Below are 15,235 nucleotides of genomic sequence, written 5' to 3'. Positions count from 1 at the left end.
AGAGAGACCCCACCCCACCCCCAGGTGCAATTCAGGGAATTCTCTTCTGTCAAATAATTATTTTTACATCTCCAAAAGGAAGTAGCAAGCAATTTCTATACCAAGGAAACCTCTGCTTCAGGACTTTCCCTCATTTCCTCCAGCTGGTTTCTTACATTTCTAAGGCATCTAGTCTGTGCTATGGCCGTACTGAAAATGCATAAATTATGATCTCTGCCCTCAGGAAGCTTACAGTCCAGCTGGGAGCTGAGAGAAAGAATAATAGAGAACTAGAAAGACAACGCAGCATCAGAACCCAAGTTTCATCCTGCAGGTTGAAATGCATTCCAACGCATTGGTAGGTGGATTGTAAAATTAGTGTAAGGGAAAGTAATCAGTATTTTTAGAAAAAGAAAATAACTAAAATGGTAAAGATTAGAGTGCATATGATGTAGTAAAAATAAGAACTGTTTTGTAAAACTTTGGTTCTGTTTTACATATAAAGATAATGTATTTCTTACCATGGGTCTTGGTCAAATATGTTTGAACAATTCTGACAAGCTGTGCGTGAGATGCATAGGCGCAGTAGTTCCCAACTTGTGTTTGAGTCACGGACTCTTAGGAACCATTTGGAAACAATTGGAAGCCTCCCTAGAAAAATACATATGCCTGGCATTTTGTCTGTGATCTGAGTAGTTTGTGGAACATGCAGCCTTGCTTAGGTCCCTTTGATCTGGAGACCAAAAGCCAGGAGGGAGGGAGAGCAGAGAGGCTGGGGGAGACGGTGGGGCCTACAGTTCCCAGGGCTTTGTATTTCCGATGAAGAGAGAGGATCATCCATCATCACTGGGAAACCAACGAAGGCTTCCAAGGAGGAAAAGCTCATGATCCAATTCATACCATAGGAAGACTTTTCTGGAAGTTTAAGAGACCAGAAGTCCAATTTGGAGGCTATTACAATAAATTATCTGAGAGATGGTAGAGGCAGATAGGTAGGAGGGCCCAGTTGTGAGGAATTTTGAGGATTAAAAAAATTACTGAGCTTGGTGTTTGTGTGGGTGTTGGGGGAAACCAGGGAGCAGGAGGAGTCTGGGGGCAGTTGCTGGGTTCCGAGCTTTGAGTGGACAGTGATGCTAATCTCTGAGGCAGGAAACCACACAGAAGGAGAGGGAAGTTTGGGAGGAGTATGAGTTTAGTTTTGTACCTCAGGGATACACACAGGCACATGCCTAGCCTGGTGTGGGCTCCCAGCATTGTCCCTGTGAGACTAAAGAGCAAGTGCCAAGAAGGCCCGTGTTTGGGTGGGGCTGGGGGCAGGCAGGGCTGGAAAAAGATGCGGCTTCGGGCTTCTCTTGGGTAGGTGTGTGCTCTGGTAGAACAGTTTGGTGGTCCTGAGGTAACAGGAGTGTTCCAAAGACTCTGTCACCCCCATTCACAGTGGAAATGGCAGGGAAGGCGCAAGGATGAACTGGAGGCAAGGGGGCTTGTGCCAGCAGACTGGTTTTGGGAACAGAGAGGAAGGGGTTGGTCCAGCCCAGTAGGGAAGAAGGCCTAGTGTGCCACGGCAAGGGTGTGTGTGATTGTGTGTGTGTGTGTGTGTGTGTGTGTGTGTGTGTGTGTGTGTGTGGCAATGCCTAGCCACATCTGGGTCTGCCCAGCCCACTCCTAGGGTAGGAAGAGGGCTCTGCCCTAGCATTGCATCCCAGCCAGTATCCTGACTGCCTTTTGCTGTGCTTCTGGCCTGCTCCTGATTGCCCAGTCATTGAGCTCTTGCTGGATACTGTATATGGCTTGGCACCACCCCTGCAGGCCTAGGGCTTGATTCTACCCATTCAGTTCTAACCTCTGCTGACCTCTGCCCCATTCACCCACCGCTGACCTTGAACCCTGGACTGAGCTTCTGTCAGCTTGTCTGGGCCATTGCCCTGTCACATCCAGTCCCATGGTCCAGTTTCTGCTGGATTCCACTGAGCCTGCCAGTGGGAAACATACCGGAGACTAGGATCTTCAGTCTTTTCCAGGCCCAGGAAACTGACTGACCATGTTTGTTTCAGCTACAGAGGAAGGCACTGTAGGCAGGAACTTTATGTTCATTCACTCTTGATAGGTCTGCTGGGGCTCTAGGTTAGAGTCAGGTTTATATTGGATGATCTGGGCAAACTCCATAACTATTCATTTGTAGTATTGTTAAATATTTCCAGACATCAGCACAACATGCATACCATGATGCTGTGCTTGGAGCACTGTTTTTTTAAACAAGAAAAATGTATAAGCAGAAATTAAATCTCCCTTTCTGTCCGGAACCCACTATAAAGGTCCTGCATTATTTACCAACCACAGGAGTTTTTCCTTCACTGGGATATGTATCTCTCTTAGTACTTTTCCAGCTGCTCAAACATACCTTGGTAGTCACTCACTAGCTCCCCAAACCAGGGTCACCGTAGTCCTATTCAGTGGCTCAGTGATTTGGCACCCAGATCAAAAGCAAAGGCAATTTCAGAATTCTACTAACTCTTCAGAGGGAACTAAATAATAGTCCTCATCTCATGAGATTCTTGTGAAGATGGACAGTATTTGGTACAGTCAGTACCTGGCTTCCCAAGGGCTCAGTCATGGCCAGCTCTTTTCCTTAGGAGAGCCGTGTAGTACCCAACCAACAGACTTTCATATCAGCTGGGACAGTGACGTCAAGGCCTTCTGTGTGAGCTTATTTGTAGTTGAGAAAGTGAAGGAGAGTCTCAAGAATGCTCTGCAAGAAAAGAAACAGGTAGAGAGAATAGCAGTGTGCGGCTGAAAGAGCGAAGTTTGAACCCTCAGTTTATCTCCTCCTTGAGTGACCTCAGGGGAAATATTTAGTTTTACCAAGTCCCAGGGCTTTCATTGGAGAATGGGAATAATGCCTTCTTGCTGAGGCAGAATCAAATAAGAATGCTGGCAAAAGGTAAATTTTGAAGCAGCCAACGTTCGCCCTCATTTCTTACAGCACGTTGTAGTGAGAGCACCACATTTTTTCATAGCTTCTTGGGCGTTACTAAATCATTTTACTGGATGAACTCTGACAAACTCCAGGGCCACCAGACATGTCAGGCTCCATGAAGGCCCCATAAGAAGGACTTTTCTTGGGTTATTAAAGCAACAGGTGGTTTCCACTCAAGAGATCTGGCCAAGGAGATCTGGCCACTTTTGCAGAAAGTGAAAACTCAGAGGTTGAACAAGGGAGGGGCAGCGGGCACACAGTGGGGGAGGAGGGAGGCAGTTGTGGAACACAAAAGGCAGTGCAGAGACATTGCCTCTCTTGTTCCTCATGGAAGTCCCTTATTGAGGCTCTGGGGTCTATGAGGAATTCTGAATAGATGGGGCAAAAAATACCTTAGCACCTGTGCTGGGCTTATACAAGGGTGAAATGGGGAATTGTGGCCATCTTATGGACCATTTGAAGGGGAAGCAAGAAGTCCCCAAGAACCCATTTAAGGCCTTGGCTTTCCTGTATTTCAGACTAAAGTGTTATTTTGACCAGGGTGTAACCTCGGTCTCTACGTAACTTTCCAAGCATAGATCTGGTCATGAAAGACTTAGACCATTCCTGCCAATGGGAGGCTGCAGTGCTAGAGGCCAATGTGGAACTGATCGGAGGAGGGGGAACAGGTCTGAGGTCCCAGTGCTCAAGGTTCCAATCACTGTGACCTATGGCTGTCTAGGGAACAATGGAACCTGTGGTTACAATGATGGTCTGGGAAATTTAAGTACCTGATCCACCAAAGAATCTTAGAAACTTATGACTTTATAATTGGAAAGTTGCCAGTGTTTCTAGAGTGGCTGCACTTTTGGGTGACAGCAGCTGAGGAAATAAAATCACCAGGCCAGCTTCGTGAGTGAGGCTGGCCAGCCCCAAGGCCAAGTGTATCCTTGGTGGAAAAGTAATTCCCAGGGAGGAAGCCTGTGATTGGATGAAGGTTCTTATCTCCCCAGTGTATACAAACAACTGAGCTTTTTTTTAGCACATAAAATGCTAGTCCTTTAAGACCCAGTCTGGGCCATGTATGTCTCAATGTATTGTCATGTTGATGCTTTCCTTGGATGGCCCCATCTGGGAGGGAGAAAGAAAGTTTCTGCGGTGGCACCTGGAGTGGGCTTGTACCAGCAAGGTGCTCAAAAAGGGTTTGTGGAAAGGATACATTTGTCCTGTTCACCTCTGAGCAATTAGGGTAACATGGCACTTGGTACCCTCCACTTCCCCTTTCTGCATTCACTCTTCATGCCTGGTGGTGCAAAACAAACCAGGAACTGGAAGCCTGCCTTTCTTGCCAGAGTCTTAGCACTCCTTTGTCACTCCCATCTCTCATGTAAGGGAGAAAATCTAATCAACTTGATAAACATAATAATTCCAGAATGTTAGGGAATTAATGCTTCACCCCAACCCTGAGTGGCATGGGCTGAAGGTTAAGAGCTAATCCAGCTGGGTGTCAATCTTTCTGCCCACTGTTAACTGTGAGGCCATGGGCACCTTGCTTCATCTCTCTGAGCCTCAGTTTTCTTATCTGAAAAACAAAGATGCTAATCATTTTTATAGTTATTTCCCAGGGACCATAGGATTAAGTGAAGTGATGAATGTAAAGCTCTAAGTACAGTAGTAGGCACACTACAAGCATTCCAATGCTGGATACCAGGGTAAGATTTTGAAACTTATTGATGTTATTTTCTCTTTTGCCTTCCAGAATATATAACATTTATGTTAACTGGCTGGCATTCAAGTAGAGGAAGTGGAGGGGAGATTGTGTTTGTTACAGAAAAACCCTCCACCATTGATTTTAGTGACCTCACTTCAAAACAGGGAGCTACCTAGGCAGCTTTCACTAATGCAGAAGAATACACTGCAAAGACATGCTCTTTAGCAGTGGAGTGGTAGGCGAAGCAGTGGTGGTGGTTGGGGTCATCTTCCTCTGGTATATAGGCAAAACGGGTGCATTATCTGTGGGGAATTTAAAATGAACCCCAAACTGAGTCTACATTTTTTTTTATTATCATGTACAGGCAATTTTAAACATTCTCTGAGATAAAATAGTCCTCTCCACAAAAAATAATGTTCTAAGTTCTAAGCAATTAGTACAATTACTGTTGAGTTTTAATAAAATACATGTGAAATTTTTAGCTTATTTTTATTATTTGTCCTTTAATAAACATTGTATTCTCTGAGGTAAGTAATTTGGAGAACTCCCAGTTATGTAGTTGGCCCCTGACACATGTTTACCCAGTTACACATTCATTTCAAAAATAAACTCATAATGATCTGGAACCATCCAAATCACTTTGGGTGCAGTTCCTGTTTCCAACCCCTGTGGTACACAACATACTCTTTTTTTGAAAAAAGTAGTATGTCAATTTAATGAAATACTATGCAATGATGAACAAGAATAGGGTAGACCTGTATGTACTGACATAAAACAATCTCCAGTGTATACTATTCAATGAAGTAAGCAATATACAAAACATCTAAAAATATTTTAAAAGGTGATATGTATGTGTGTGTATACATATGTGTGTGTTTTATACATGAATAGAATATCTTTCAAAGAACAGTTAAGAATGCTATGCATTCAAAAGGCAGAATCATAGTACAGTGATTGTAAAGACAAAGAACAGGGCTGTGCTTGGCAGCACCATTTCGCACCATTCACGTCAGGCCCTCCTTCATCCCCTCCCCTTGGTGAGCCCTGCATCCTGGAATTATAAAGGGCTTCTCTCCATCTACTTTCTGGGACTTTGTAGTGGAGGTGCCCGCCTTCCGCAAAGCTTCCCAACTGATGGACAGAGGCATGTGCCAAGTGGATTTCAGCTGTGCCAATATAATGTGACCTGCCCACCTCCTTGGGGGCCGGGGAGGAGCCTGTGCTGCCAGAGGTCCTGGGCCAATCACCTCCTACTCTGGCACAGCCTCCCACTTAGCCCAGTGGGCCACACAAATGCTATTTTGTCCATGGGCCATTTTGTGCAAAAGCCCAAGCTCTGCCTGAGGAGCAAAGACAGTGTGCTCTTCTTGGCTGTTAAGGAGAAATGGATCTGTTATGTGCACATAAGAAAAAGGTGTTTGACCTGTTTCCTTACCTTGAGAAAATGATCTGGTAGTACTGTTGCTCCCAGATTAATTTGAGTGTTTTGCCAGTCGGCAGCCTGTGGATAGGGTGTGTGGTGTGTGGCTCCCTGAAAACGAATCCCTCTGTGACCGAAGTTGAGTTATTATTGTTCTCTAGCTTTGGGTTGTTGCGTTGTTTCCACCAACAGCCTCTTAACACCTTCTCTTTGCGAAGTGCTCAGAGATGTAGCAGAGCTGTACACGTGGCTGTTCTTATTCTCCCTGCCACAGGGGGAAGTTCTCTGTGGCTTTGGTGCACTGGATGTATGCCATCTAAAAGGTGTCATAATAAAGTGGTTTGGACCCCTGTTCTGTAGCCATGTCATGACCAGTGCCTGAGGGGGATAGTGACAGTTATAGTAGTCGTTGAATTGTGACATGTGAATGAAATACAAGTCAATAATTCCTTTTGGGGGATTTTCATCCATTGATTATGCCATCCAGGCTTCATTCACAATCTTCCCATGTGGGATGAATGAAGCACTGGGAGCATGGAGGGCTGGGAGCTAGAGCATAAACTGTGGTTTGTAAAGTGCATTCAGCCAATAAATATTTTATTGAATGACATCTGTGTCGGGCACCGAACTATGTGCTGGGCATGTTTTCCTGGCAAGATAGAGAGAAAAGTTATTATAAAGGTGAAAGAGATTCCTGTAGACAAAAGTTGAAGGTCTTTTGAAGTTATCTAAAGGTGCTTATTTAAAGGAAAATATAGAATAGCGTCTGTCTTCTATGTTTGTAAATGCGTGTGGCCTAATTCTCTCTAAACCCCTGGGTCTGCCTCTATCATTTGTAGAGCTCAGGGCCTGAGTACAAAGGAGGCCATCAATTGTCCAAGTATTAAGGAATACAAATCAAGCCTACAACAACTAAATAAAATGTGCTCTGTGCTCTTTCTTTAAAAAAATATACATTCATTAAAACAAAATTGAAAAATGTGTAAAGCTGTAACTTTTACATGACCAAAAGCCTGCAGATAACAATGACGGCTGGATTAATTATTACTGCACATGTTTTAAATGTTCTTTTGTTCTGTTTGAGTGACCAAAAAAATGAAGACACACACAATTTGTACTTATTTATAATTTATACTAATTTATACTTACTTATTTCCTTGAATTAAATTTTGCCTTCATTTCAGCATGATCGCACATTCTCTCATCATAGTGAACATTTTCACACAATTTTGTTCTATTGACAGTGGTGAGCTAAAGGACTTTAAAAATGTAAGTGTATTCAAAGTATACAAAATTTGAATTTATTTTCATAAAAATATGAAAGTATAAAAAACTACTTGTTTCATATGTATTCTCAAAGAAAGTCATTTATCTTATGAAATATGAAAATCAGAATTTGAGAGATAAAAATTATAATTAGAAAATGTAAAAAAGTTAAAACAAGAGTATTTAAATAAAATGGAATTTTAAATTAAATTTTCTGAAAATTAAATGAAGTCTCATTCACTTCTTGTAATACTTCACATTTCTAGTATTCAGCTCTTATCTAGTTGCTAATATAAAGGACCTGTGTTTCACTGAACCCTACACAGATACCAGTTTAAGAGTCCCAGAAATCGTGAGACGTTGCTCCACGTTCCTCAGCTGCCATGTACATTGGCTACAAATGCCATGGTAATTCTCCAGGAATTGGACCAGGAAATGGAGCAAGGAAATGGATGGTAGGTCTACTGGAAATGATTTCTTATGCAAGAATCTGTTCATTCATGCCATCTGAGGGGAGGGTTCACGTGTTAATTTGTCTGTCCTCTCACCTCTGCGTATCTGCTGCTCAAATCCTGTCTGTCCTCTCCAGTGCTGTCCTGTCTCACATAAGAGGCCCCAGGGTATCCCACAGACCTTTATGGCACTTGGAGGCAGTGGGGTTTTCTTTTTTTTTCCCCCAGGACATAGGGCAAAAGATAGGAAGCCATGGGAAGTGGTTTCCTTGTGCCAGGGCAGTGTTAGCTACAGAAGTGGGTGTTTTGGGTTGTGTGAGCCTTGGCCAGCCTCAGCACTGGATCCCAAGTGACTGAGGGGTCCCTATGAGCATTAGCACAGCTACGTGTGTCTACTTAAAAGTGTGGAGCTGCCTAGGCCTCAGGTCTCAGGGCAGGATTCCTTTTCCGGGAGTTTCCTCATAATGCTGACCACTCATACAGAGCAAGATGCCAGGGGAGATGCTTCACTCTGGAGGTGACTTCTCACCTTGGGATGGCTTCCCTAGCCCAGCTCTGCCCCTGCCCCTCCCATGGTGGGGCCCTTCAAGGGGCCTGCCTCCTGCCTGGTTTGTTTCTGTCCTGTGGGGTTCATGGAGCAGTGCACGGTTGGATCTGATGTAAAGGCTGTGCAGCAGGCCTGGAAGAAGAGTGTCTGCTTGTAGTTTGCATGAAGTTGCAGTATGTGTAGGCATTGTAGGGAAGCCTACTCCACTCTCTGGGAAACCTCTGTCCTGGGCTGTCTCAAGGCTGGGCTGCTCTATATGGGCTTCCTGGCTGCAGCAGAATGGCTGTTATTACCCCCAGGCTATGCTAGCACTGACCCGTAGAGGAGATGGGGTGCTTGGTGCTGATTCTCAAAAGCGCTTTTGTGTGAGATTTACAGATAACAATTACTGCACTGTGTTTTCATCTGTCCTGAGGCTGGTTTCAAAGCTGACCTGGAATATTCTGCATTGCATGTGAGAAAGAAGTTATGTTCCATTGAAATACATCACTGTGTTAGTGGAATAGTGATGGTGGTACCAGTCATGGCTGACAGCATTTATCAGGTGTCTTTGCTATACTCAGAGGCAGGGAGGATGATAGGCTGGACATACGGGGTGAATCAACCAGCCAGGACACCATGAGAGATGACAGGCCAGGTGCAAGGTGGCAGACCAGGCATATTAAAACCACCAGGCCCACTTTTGCGACTCAGCCTGCCCCAGGGCCCCACCCCTGGAATCTGCTCAGTGGTGCTGCAGCCTAACTCCACCTGAAACCTGTCTGATCTTGCCTTTGTCCTCTGTGTTCCTGACCTCACTTCCTATTTGCTGTGTCTTTTTTCCAGCAGACCCTGAGCATCATGAGTTCATTTCCAACCTGACAACTTCACCTGGTTTCCTGACTGCTCTCTTAGTTAACTGTGATTGTCCCAGAGCTTCCTGCCACAGCCCCTGCCTCCTGCCAAGGACATAGAGCAAAATACAGGGAGAAGAGATTTGAACTTCTTACTCCTGGGGGTCTTACAGATTGAGACAGACATTCCTATGTAGAATGAGCATACAAGCAAAACGTGTTTAAAAAAGTGATTGCATAAGTACATGGTAAGGCACATGCAACATTTTGTGTGGGTATCCACTTAACAGAGGGCCGCTAGAAGAGGAATAGTAGGATTCCACACACAGCCCTGCAGGTAAGAAGTGGCCCAGTTCCTCTTGGATCACCTTGGCAAAGCCTCACAATTTGAAAAGCTTCCAAGACTCTCACAATAAAAACACATGGCTGTAATGACTCCCACTATGCATTTGTCTCCTCCGCAAATTAAGCTTTGTGCCTGGGGAAATTAGGTATGTCTAACAACACATTTAGAATATATTTAGTTGTACTGTAATGCAATTGTTCTCAAGGATACTCCATTTTCTCTGGTTTCACAGATGTTTTGGTTGGGTTTTATTTTTAAAGTGCCTTAGCCAGAAATACCTTCTTGCAGAAACAGCAGGTTCATTTCCTTTCAATATTTCACTTTGGCCAATTGCTTGACCTTCGTTTAGGTCTCCCTGGGACCCACATGCTTCCCTCCCATTAGCATCACTGGGAGCCACAGCAGACAGATTGAGGCCAAGGGAAGGAAGACCCCCATGGCTGCGCTTTGGGGCAGCAGCATTGCAGCATGGAACACTGGTGCACGTGAATAGTTGTAAATGGTGCTTTGCAAGCCATATGCTGCCTTTGATTGTGTTTACATTGAGACACACAACATCTTGTTATCAAAGAAGGCAAGACACAGCACTCAGTGGCAGGAGATAGCAACCACAATGAGTGTCAGAGTCTTCTCTATCCACATGCTGTTGCCTGGATGTTTAGTCTGGCAGAAATTCAGACCAGAAGGTCATTGTGGGGAAATGAGGCTGTGCCTTATGCTGTGATGGAAAGGCTGTTTCAGAATGTAAGGCGCTCTCTCTGTACTCCAAAGCAGAAAAATATTTGGACTTCTGCTGCCTGGCTAGATTATTCCTCCAGGAACTGGTTGAGGCCCTAAGGCTGAGTCCCATCTACCCTCAAGGGCTTCTCTGGTTAACAAAACTGAAATCCTGGGAGGAGGGCAGCTTTGAGGTCCATCTGTGAAAAGTTGTGCCTGAGACAGTACAATGGAGGCCAACCTGGAGCCCAGTGGGTGTCTGTGCAGAGCCTGGCTGCCTGCTTTGCCAGGTGGGTGGGTTGTCATCCAGCAGGGCCTGACACCTGAATGGACAGTTATGTCAGGTGTTGGGGTATGGGCATTGTTGCTCTACCTGAATCAGTGTTTTGTGACCTGGGTGGGGGTGGGGGTGGGAATTTCCCCTGTTAAAAGTTCTGCAGTGCTGAGGTTCTAGCTCAGGTGAGAGAGAAAAGCCCTCTCTCCTGGCTGGAGGGCAGAGGAGAAGGAGAGGAAGGGAGGCAGACCCTTTGCCTGTGGCCAGGTCACACCTACTTCAAAATAACATAGATTCAGTAGGAGCTGTGCTCTTGCTAAACTCCCCAATGGCAGGAAGGTTAGGTGTCAAAATGTTCCTTCATGTTAAGAGAGAATAGAGGAAAAGGTGAAGGTGGAACTTTAGGCCAGAGCCTCCATGGAGCGCTCTTCTGTAACCCCTGAAAGAATGGAGCTCCATGTTTAGGCTAGTTACCCCTGGGCAGGCACCTTGTGGGGGTCTAATGAGTCTATGTAAGTGTCTAATGAGGGAGCTGGACTAGAGGGATTTTAGGGTCCACTCTGGGCCTGAGCTGCTATATGGCCAGTCCAAGGGGGAGTGCAGGCTTTGTCTGCCTGGGAGACCTGAGTTTAAGTTGCATCTTCTAGTGTCTTGATTGCTGTGCAGTCTGGAGAAAGTACTTAACCTCTCTGAACCTGAGTTTCCTCATTCTTTAAATGGACAGTTGGTATGAGAAGTAGTCTGGTACTGAGTAAAAGGTGGTTGCTTTCCCTTCGTCTCCTTCTTTGAGTTAGCAAAGACTGGGGGCAAAACAATCCCTCCACCTCTCATGTACCCTCCTCATCTACCACAGACACAAGTTTCCTTCCCACACTGGGAGGAGGGGATCTTCAGCTATAGTGTAATTCAAATGGAAGGCACTGTCTCTTGGAGGACAGGTGTAACTCAAGTCCCCCTGTTGCCTGATTTTCTCTCTGCCAGGCCAGCTCAGAGTCCTCTGCCAGGACTTAGGGACCTGAAATGCCCGTGACCCTCACACCCTCAAAGGGGGCTGGCTCATCTGTGGCCAGCAGAGCTGGATTTCCTATAGGCTTCCATGGCACTTGGCTTTGAGAACACATCTTCTTGCTTGGTGCATCTTCCTCCTGCCCCACAAATGCCTGCCCCAGGGTCTGCAGAGGAGATGGGGAAGAAAGTGGAAGGAAAGAGCTTTTAGTCATCCTGACCTCAGTTAAAACTTCGACTCTGCTGGTGATTAGCTGTGCATGTTAGGCGTGTCCCTGAACTCACATCCCAGAATTCTAGTCTGTAAAGCAGGGATATTAATTCCTTCTTGTCAGGAGTGTTGTAAATATCAAAGGTAGTGAGGTACCTGGCACATGGGAGGCATTTGATAATAATATCCTTGTTATTCAGAGCAGTGTTCTCATGCCCTTAAATAGTTTTCTTTAAATAATTAGAACAGTGGTTTTCAAGGTGCATGCGGCTCCTGGACCAGGGATATTAGCAACACCTTGAACTCATTGGGGATGCAGATTCTTAGGCCCCACCCGGGACTACTGAATCAAAAACCCTGGGGTCTGCGCTCAGCAATCTGTGTTTATAAGAATAATGAAATTGGAGAATCTCTGAATTGGAAATATTTTTCAGAACCTCATCTTTCAAGCTCATTTCTTTTGCCAGCCTGATGGTGCTCACTTGGTCCTGGATGTAATCTGGGAGGGATTACAGACTCAGGGACCATGGAAGCTGGGGCACATACCTGTGGGCTGGGTTGGGTGACACTTGCCTGAATGCAGGAAAAGGGCTCTGGGACTTCTCAGTCCCATCATCCTCCTGTGCAGACGAGGGCCTGTGGTTAGTGTTCTGGGTCTTGCCCCCATGGGGAGAGCGGCTCTCCTTCCTTCACCAGGGGGCAGAGCATGCAGATCTTGTGCCCAGCTGTCCTCCTGCAGCCCAAGCCTAGCCAAGTCTCTCACCTTGGCCCAGTGAGCCTTGCGGGCAGATGTGCCATTGACTACCCGGCTCTGCCCCAAGAACGTGTCCTGTGAATGGACACTGCCAGTGCGGTCCGACCAGCACCTCACCTGAGCCCAGCCACTGTTATTAGTACTGTGAGGAGGCTCTAATTTTGGGGGAAACCTGACGCCTTGGTGTTGCTGTGTTCTGTCAAGCAATCTTTCAAAGGACGCACTGACTCTGTTGTGTGGTTTGTTACCATCCTCCTCACTGAATCATTGAACCAGAGGCATAGCAGGCAACTAATGCAAGCAGCACTTGACTTTGAGTTCTGTTAGCAGCTGTCATTTCTGAGGGTCTACTGGGTGCCAGTCATTCCACAAGGCTCCGTCAAGTATTTGAAGCCCAAGGTGGCTTCTGTTCTGAGAATGGAATGTTTCCAATAGCTACCCAGAGTTTTTCAAGTAGTTCTCTGTGAGTCCTCAACATTTTACCTCTCTTTTCAGAAGTGGTGTGGTTTTGGTCCTGCCACTCATTTGCTGTGTGACCTGGGGAAAGTTACCAAACATCTCTGAGGCTCACTCAGTTCCCTTAACATTCCACTGGAGATAAAGATGATTGCAGGGCTATTGGGGAGATTGCAAGAGATCAGTAGTATGGTGCTTGGCACATGGTAGGTGATCCACAACCTGTAGTCATTATCATTATGTTGGGGTTTGCCTCTGGGCACAGCCCTGGAAAGACAGCGTATCTCACCCCATGGAAAGTAAACTTTGAAGTAACTATTTCAACATTTTAATGAAAGAAAGATGAAAAAGTTTTCAGGACTGGAAAGCAGAGGTCCTTCCAACAATGTCTGTGCTTCTTGTTTCATCATCCATCACAATGTACTCTGCTGGTGAACCCCACAGGGCACTCCTGGACACCAGGTAGAGGACGTGTGCCCCAGACCACCATCCGCCAGCCTGTCAGGCAACCGGGAACTGACTCAAGATGCTGGTGAGCATGGCTGCCTGTTCTCATCCATGAAACATTCTCCTGGAACCACTTGACTGACAACACCAAATGCTCTGGCCAGACGGGCAAAGGGCTCGAGGACCTGGCTCTTGGCTTCTCAGTGTGATCTCATAGGTCGGCTCACTTGGACCCTTTGGGATGGATTCAGCTGTCCACATGAAAGGACGAATGAGACAATGTCTAGAGAATTTCCCAGGCTTCGTGGGGGAGAGGTGGGTGTTCGTTATTCTGAGGCTGCTCAGCTAATCAGGTGCTTGGAGCACAGGGTTAGTGGTCCCAGAAAATCAAAAGGGCTCTTAACTATGAAACCAAACAGCAGAATAAACTTGTAAGACCTTTAGATGCTTTTCAGCAGGGTGACAGCTTTTTGTTTCATTGACACTTGTTTGTGTTTTGCATGGTTTTTATTGTGGTAAACTACACTTCCTTAAAATGTACCATTTTAACCATTTTTACAGTGACATTTAGCACATTCACACTGCTGTGTTGCCATCCCCACTGTCCATCTCCAGAACTTTTTCATCTTCTCAAATTGAGACTCTGTCCCTGTTAAACACTAAGTTCCCATGCCCCCTCCTCCTAACCCCTGGTAAGCACCGTTTATTCTTTTGAAACTTTGGTAAAGACCAAAGGAAGTTTCTAGAAGATGGTGGAAGGTACTTCAAATGATCCTCTCCTTCAATAGTATTTTTCAGAACTCTGTCTTGGTACTACAGGACCTCTGACCTATTGGATGTAGGCACAAAACAAAGGCTTGATTGTATGTGGAAGTATTTTGCACTTCTGGAGTAATTGTGCCTGCCTTCATTTTGCCCTTGCTGAAAAGAGCAATATAATGTTTATAAGAGAGCATTTGCAAAGAAGAAAGGCTTGAAACACACCACTGTCTTCCTGAGCTGACGACAGCTATTATTCCAGTGGAAACTGTGGTGGAAACAAAGAAATACTGCAGCAGTGTTTTAACGTGAGCATTTGAAGTGGCTTCCTTCCAAAGCCTCACGGATGTAGGTACCTGGGATCTCTGGCCAGAGCCTCCTGCACTGTCTTGATTTCTTCCCTATAGCTTTGTTGATGCAGCTGTGGAGAAGTCTGGTGTGCATCCTGAATCTGCAATTGCTTCCACTCGCTTGGTTATGTCACTGTGTCTTCCTGAATGGTTTACTGTTCCAGTTACAGGGCATTTGTTGTACTGAGCAAGATTTTCATTGTTGAGAAGATTCAGAATCTCAGGGGCAGAATGGCAGGCAAAATATACATTTCAGTGGAAAACTATTAAAATATGAAAGTAGGAGTAATCTGGGGGCAATTAAGAGAAATTGAGAAATTTTCCCCCAGGAAGGGTGAAAAACATTGGTGTTCTTTTAAAATTTGGGGCATGCAGGTTGGCCTGCTTGGAGCCCTCAGCACCTTATCACAGACTTTGCTCACGAAGTCTCGATGCTGACTCACTGCGGGCCCTGTTGAGTCATTTCAAGTCAATTTCTTTCCACCAATAAAATGGGGTAAACAATGCCTGCCCTGGTTGTAAGACTCAAATGAGAAAACATGTGAAAGTGATTTGAAAATCATGAAATGTTTTCCAGGTGAATTGTAGTGGCCTAGTGGTGAGCTGGTTGGAACAGCACCTCCCAGTGAGGTGTCCAGTGGGCAGAGGTGTGTGTGCGGATGTCAAACCCCTCAGCCTTCCCTGGCTGTGATTGATCTCCTACAAACATTATCATTTCCCAAGAGAGCCATGACAGATGACAGAAATGGATG

The 15,235-nt window shown here is 45.6% G+C and overlaps 1 long non-coding RNA gene across 1 annotated transcript; it reads left to right on the top strand.

The window, feature by feature from the left end:
• The first annotated feature begins 250 nt into the window (after window positions 1-250).
• Window positions 251-9,604, top strand: LOC130684493 (uncharacterized). The gene is made up of 3 exons (XR_008998772.1): window positions 251-337; window positions 7,659-7,787; window positions 9,157-9,604. It is a non-coding gene; the product is annotated as an uncharacterized LOC130684493 (long non-coding RNA).
• Window positions 9,605-15,235: the final 5,631 nt, after the last annotated feature.

Source organism: Manis pentadactyla, chromosome 8 (genome assembly GCF_030020395.1).
Source record: "Manis pentadactyla isolate mManPen7 chromosome 8, mManPen7.hap1, whole genome shotgun sequence".
NCBI classification, from domain to species: Eukaryota; Metazoa; Chordata; class Mammalia; order Pholidota; family Manidae; genus Manis; species Manis pentadactyla.
The sequence above is the reverse complement of the archived record's forward strand: the minus strand, read 5'-3'. Positions and strand labels throughout refer to the sequence as shown.